Below are 6770 nucleotides of genomic sequence, written 5' to 3'. Positions count from 1 at the left end.
TCATTTTCAGGTAGTTCTCCTTCAAGGAATAACATGCTGTAAACTTCAGATCGCTCTTCCAAAGTTTTTCCCAGAACCTTGGGAGGGAGTAGTTCTGTGCCCTCCTTTAAACACCCACCCCCAACTTTATTCACAGACCCTCCCTGTGTTCAGCAGCTATTTGTGTGCCTCGCAAATGCCCATCCGAAACGACTGTGGGGAGCAATGAGATTCCACCTACATGAACACCACTTGGCATCGTCCTACGTGCTTGTTCCTGAGTGACCCTATCAGTCAGTGAACACAAAAAGTAATAGAAGAACAGCCCTGCCTTCCCAGGATCCCGTGGGTGGGTAACACAGCACTTTTTGAAGCAGCTGAACTCGAAATGTATGAAGTGTAAACTTTTAATGGCAGATAAATGAGTCACTGCAGGATTTCAAAATGTGCAAATAGGATGCACCTCCTAATTCAGCTCCTCTCAAATAGCTTAATACTAATTTGTGGAGAAGTACTTTCGAATTATGACAAGAATCCTCCTTTTTCTTTCTTGCCTTAAAAAAAACCTCACAAGATTTCCCTGCCTTCTGAAAAGTGGCATGTGAATAGTTAATAAATTTTCTATATTTTGGGTTCAGAAAGTAATCTGTTTACTTCTAAAATGGTGACTCGTCTTCTTCCGAGGACAAGAAGAAAATGGAGGGGGGTAATTAATGCAAGGATTTATTTGAATTCAGGTTCTGTCCCCTTCTCCCCCTGCCAAAGCAATTATCTCTAATTTTATACATAGCAAAGAGAATTAAGCCATTCTGGAATCCCAGAAGTAAGAAGAAGTTTAAATCAGATATAATTTAGAGACACAATAGACTTAAGAAATAAATTTAAGATATTTAAGACAGCAAACACAATTCAATTAGCACCACTTATGTGTGACTAAAAGAGGAAAGACGCAAATGTTTGAATGTCTGCGTTGAGCTGAATGGAGAGGTGCCGATGTATATGTGACACTGTTTGGAAACTGGATTGTAGAAAATGGGCAAATCTCAACTTGACCCAGTGACCTCTTTATCCAAGCCACTATATTTATATCAGCCAGTTGAAAAGAGCTCAGGTTGTTTCAAATACAGAAGTTAATAATGAGTAGGCACAGATGCCTAGCTATGTGTTTCAGAAGAATATTGTGACATGCCACCCCAATCTCCGCTGAGTGGCTTTGCAAGTTTCCTGGGTTTGCAGGCACTTATCTAGAGCTGTGGGAACATTAAGGCACAGTGGAGGGAAGTGTCTTTAAGAAATATGGTTTATTAATACATATTTACACATTGAAATGTGCAGTGGAGGGGGTGCAGAACGTTATACCCCAGTAATGTTTTTCATTGCTACCCAAGATGCTCCTGGCCTGCCCAGCAACTAGTGGCCTTTGTTCTCCTTTTTCTTCCCAGCACGCCTCTTGCCAAGAAGGCACGCCCTGTATAGGGAAGATTTTCAGTGTTTAATGTTTTGTTGTGTTTTTATATATGTTGGAAGCTGGCCAGAGTGACTGGGCCAACACATTCAGATGGGTGTGGTATAAATAATAAAATTATTATTATTATTATTATTATTATTATTATTATTATTATTAATTGAAAAGGTAAAATACACCTGGACGGTTAAGTCTAGTCAAAGGCGACTATGGGGTTGTGACGCTCATCTAGCTTTCAGGCCGAGGGAGCCGGCGTTTGTCCACAGACAGCTTTCCGGGTCATGTGGCCAGCATGACTAAACCGCTTCTAGTGCAACGGGACACCATGACAGAAACCAGAGCACACGGAAACGCCGTTCACCTTCCTGCCACAGCGGTGCCTATTTATCTACTTGGACTGGCGTGCTTTCGAACTGCTAGGTTGGCAGGAGCTGGGACAGAGCAACGGGAGTTCACTCCGTCGTGGGGATTCGAACCGCCGACCTTCTGATTGGCAAGCCCAAGAGGCTCAGTGGTTTAGACCACAGCGCCATCTGTGTCCCTACATTATTATTAAGGACGTCCTTATATTTATTGGAAAAATGCTGGAGGGTATGCTCTTTTGCACAGACCTGAGAACCTTATAAAATGTTTAAAATACCTGGCCATCGTTTCATAATGGCTAGCGAGGCTGATTTATGTAAGCCGGCCCAGGGATTCCTTGTTCGGCACAGTTCTGTAGCTTGAATTTTCCCTTCCTAGCCTGCTTCAGTATTCTGGCATTCATTGATTTCTTGAGTTTAGGGGGGGTCTCCCCTGCCAACTTATAACCATATCCCCCCTCCCATTTTTCCCCATTTCCAACACCTAGTGGGCCAGAATGCTCCTATTCTTAGGTGTGCCATATTTTGCATGCTTGACACAGCAAGTAGGAGGAGTACATGGGGGAATGTATACTTTCTCCCCACTGATTCACCGCAGCACAAAAGGATCTAATGTTTCTCTATGTCTGCCCTCCTCCCCCTGTCTCAAGAGTCATCTGCTTGATGAAACAGAAGACACTGCGGCAGTTGTGCTAAATTTGAAGCAGACTAGCATACATCAATTAATTGAACAGGGCTTCTCCTCTGTAGGCTGATTCATAAAATAGGATAAAGAGGGGGAGGGGAACCCTCCCCACATGGGTGCAGCTATTTGCACACAGGTTGTTGTTTTTTTAATTTCAAATATGAATTACTTCCCACAGAATGTCCCAAAGCCAGTGTGAGAGCCAGTAGTGGTCTGGATTAAACCTGGCAGACTAGGGTTCTAGTTGCAGTTTCTACTGAGCAATGAAAAAACCAGGTGATCTTGGTCCAGTCACCATCTCTCAGGTAAAGGATCCCTGGACAGTTAAGTCCAGTCAAAGGCAACTATGGGGTTGCGACGCTCATCTTGCTTCAGACCGAGGGAGCTGGCCTTTGTCCACAGACAGCTTTCCGGGTCATGTGGCCAGCTTCTGGCACAACAGAACACCGTGATGGAAACCAGAGCGCACGAAAACGCTGTTTACCTTCCCGCTGCAGCGGTACCTATTTATCTACTTGCACTGGTGTGCTTTCGAACTGCTAGGTTGGCAGGAGCTGGGACAGAGCAGTGGGAGCTCACCCTATTGTGGGGATTCGAACCACCAACCTTCTGATCGGCAAGCCCAAGAGGCTCAGTGGTTTAGACCACAGCGCCACCCGCATCCCAAACCTACCATGTAATTTGTATGTGGATAAATGACAGGATATATATGATATAAATTTGGCAAAGGGCCTTCAGGAAGTCTCCTTTTGAATGCAGTGTGGAGAGTCGGAATCTCTTCTGATTTGTTTATTTTAAAAAAATTATATGCCACTCTTTGTCAAGAGACTCTGGAATTCTAGGTTCTACTACAGAGTGGTTTAAAACCACATAATAAAAGACATTCCAAAATCAGATATTGTGTGTGAGAGAGAGTACAGCATACCTATTTCTGCAAATAGGATGCTTTATGTTGTTACAGGGTCCCCCAAAATAACCTGGGTATTTATTTTATTATAAATTCCATTTCTTGCCTGCCCTTTGCCAGGCTTCGGCAAATCAAAAATACATCAAAGCAAACTACAGTGAGAATAGGGGTCAGTGTAAGTGTGTCAGAAACCTCACAATGAAGGTACCAGAGACACTTTTGTGGGGAGGGGATTCCACAACTTAGGGGCTATGGAGAAAATGTCCTCTCTTGCGGGGGCCACCCTCTTCTCTGGGCATTTAAGGGCAATGGAGGTACAAAGAGGGCCCCCTTTCTTGATGTTAACACAGTAACAATTTCCCTACAGATTCTCAAGGATGCTTCCATTTGCAAAGGTCCACTTTCCCAGGATTTATTTCCCACCTTTTATTAGGAGACAGATATAGATAATGGGTTGATGAGAGCATGCTTGTAAACCAAGCAATTACAACTGAAAGTGTAATTATAACTGAGCCAGAGGGCCAAGAATTCCAATTATTCCAATTAAGTATTCTATGCAAGTTTTATTTAAGGATTAAGATGCCTGGTTGTGGGTTGTATCTTGGCAGTTGTGTGCATTTGTGTGTTGGAAATGTGTGCAACCGTCTTCACTCTTCTGCTTAATTACTAAATGATGAAACAATAGGCTATATTATGGTAAGTTCTGCTTCCTGATTAAAGTACACAAAAGGGTTACGTTCTGTGGGGCTCGCATGGGTGCAATCCTATGCGTGTTTATTCCGAAAAATAAGTCCCACTGTGTTAATTGGAGATTATCCCTGGGGAAGTGTGGATAGGATTGCAGCCCTTTATCTTGCTAGAAATCTTGTTGATGGCAGCTTTTATAAGGAGTCAGCAGGAACTGGAAAGAGGATGTTATTCTCTCAGCTAATGAATGGTTGAGTAAATCCTTCTAAAGAGGGAAGATGAATAAGATAACTTGCTTCTACTGCATGTTGTGGGGGAAAATAAATCCATTTACTGGCAGGTGGTGAGGATTGAAACCAGTTTTTAATCTGGAGTATTGAGTATTTTGCTATGTAACCTACAGTACAAGTGATGGCTTCTTGTTTCACCTGGCCTGTTCTTTTTCAGAAAACTGCAACCTTGCGAATGTTACAGGTTCCTAAACTCCCCACTCCCAACCCACAGAGCACTTGAAAATCACTAAGAGTCTTGGTGGACCCATTTAACAATTTCTCCGCATGTTGTAGCAAGTCATTCTACAGAATCCAAATTGTAATACAGTTGTACCTCAGAAGTCAAACGGAATCTGTTCCGGAAGTCCGGACTTCCAAAACGTTTGGGAAGCAAGACGTGGCTTCCGATTGGCTGCAGGAAGCTCCTGCAACCAATCGGAAGCCGCGATGGACGTTCAGGTTCCAAAGAACATTCACAAACTGGAACAATCACTTCCAGGTTTGCGGCGTTTGGGAGCCAAAACGTTCGTCTCGCAAGGTGTTTGACTTCTGCGGTACGACTGTACAATAAAATACAATATAAGAAACAAAAGAAGCAACAAAAAAATGATTGAAAATCCTTATGAATATTCAGTGGGATGGAGGTGTTGTCTCTCATCTTCAGCTACAATTCCATAGACGTGTCGTGGACCACATGAATGAAGCTCACAGACCACTGGTGGTCCACAGACCGCAGGTTGGGAGCCCCTGTTCTATCAACCACATTATCCCGTACTGGTGAACTCTCTCTAGTTTGTTTAATCCTTTTTAAATAATTTCAGAATAAGATTACCATTCATACAAGACGAACCACGTGGTCTCCTACCCTTCCATCTGCACCTCACCACAGGTAACCCTCCAGACCTGAGGATGGACAGGCAGTGGAATTTAATAGCGGAGGAAAGTTTTGGATAGATGCCAACACTTACTATTTACCAGCAGTTTCTTTTTTCTTGTATTTTACCTTGGAAAACTCAAATATTAAGATAATAAGGAACAAGGCAACTGCTTACCCAATTTTTTGTTGCTAATGCCCAGGTACCAAATACCTTACATAGTGCATCAGACAAAGTGGGCATTGACACATATGAATAATTGGTTTTCCCTTTATATGCATTTTTTAAAATAAAAATGTAATAAATCTCATATATTCCCTCACTGCAAGAAGTGAGGTTACAGGGAACCAGGCAGAGGGCCTCCTTGGTAGTGGCACCTGCCTTGTGGAATGCCCTCCCATCAGATGCCAAGGCAATAAGCAACTATCTTACTTTTAAAAGACGTCTGAAGGCAGCCTTGTTTAGGGAAGTTTTTAAATGTTTAATGCTGTATTGTGTTTTTAATATTCGGTTCGGAGCTGCCCAGAGTGGCTGGGCGGGTTATAAATAATAATAATAATTAAAGGGATTGAGTGGGGAAAGTGGGGCATACATTTTAAAGGAGGAAAGGGAGACACAGGCTGATTTTGTAAAATGCAGGGGGGAAATGACAGCAAGATTAGAACTACCAATAACTTCTGGTGTTTGCAAATATGCAGTTCTGGGGTGTGTGTGGAAACACAGTTCCTAAAAAAATAATACTGCTAAACCAAATGACCCATATGTTGTACACAGATTTCCCCACAAATATACCTTTAAGAAAAAGAACACAAGCGAGCCAGGTAGAAATTATGCAGCATAAAAATTACATGCCAGCATTTCTACCGGTTGTATTTATGTGCATAAATCCAAGTATAATTTATGCATCTAATGTTCTGTAGAATCAGATTCTGACTATGTAAATAAAACTGAACTATAATCCCAAGCCATGTGAGATGTATTCATTGAACGGTACTGAAATTGGAAATATCAAAGCCTTAAACTGGTACCTACTTACATTTTTACCTGGCGGGTAATCAATTTTACTGGAACCATGCCCATTGTGGCTGACAAAGCCAATGTTCCAGGAAAATATGGTCCTCAAAAACCTAGTGCCATCCCCTGGGAAGTATAGTTTGTTATGGGTACTTAGAGTTGTTAGGGAACCGCTATTCCCTTCAGAGAGCTATAGTTCCTAGATTCCCCTTGGCAAAAGGACTGATCGTTATGACACTGGGAATGTTTGAGGGCAGGAGGGAGCTAACAAATTTCAGAACCCTTAATAAACTACAATTCCCAGGATTCTTTGGGGGAAACCATGACTGTTTAAAGTGGTATGATACTGCTTAAAATGGATGGTGCAGATGGGTGTTACAAACACTTACGAATGTGCAGAGACAACTTGTGCCCGTGTTCAGTGTAACATGTGAAGTCATAAACTTCAAATTCACGCTCAAGTTAAGCTTCTCCCCCACCTTCTTTGCGCCAACACTGTATGGAAGTTACTTGCTCCTCAGTAA

The sequence above is a fragment of the Podarcis cretensis genome (assembly GCF_951804945.1).
Source record: "Podarcis cretensis genome assembly, chromosome: 1".
Taxonomy (NCBI): domain Eukaryota; kingdom Metazoa; phylum Chordata; class Lepidosauria; order Squamata; family Lacertidae; genus Podarcis; species Podarcis cretensis.
This window is presented reverse-complemented; position numbering follows the sequence as displayed.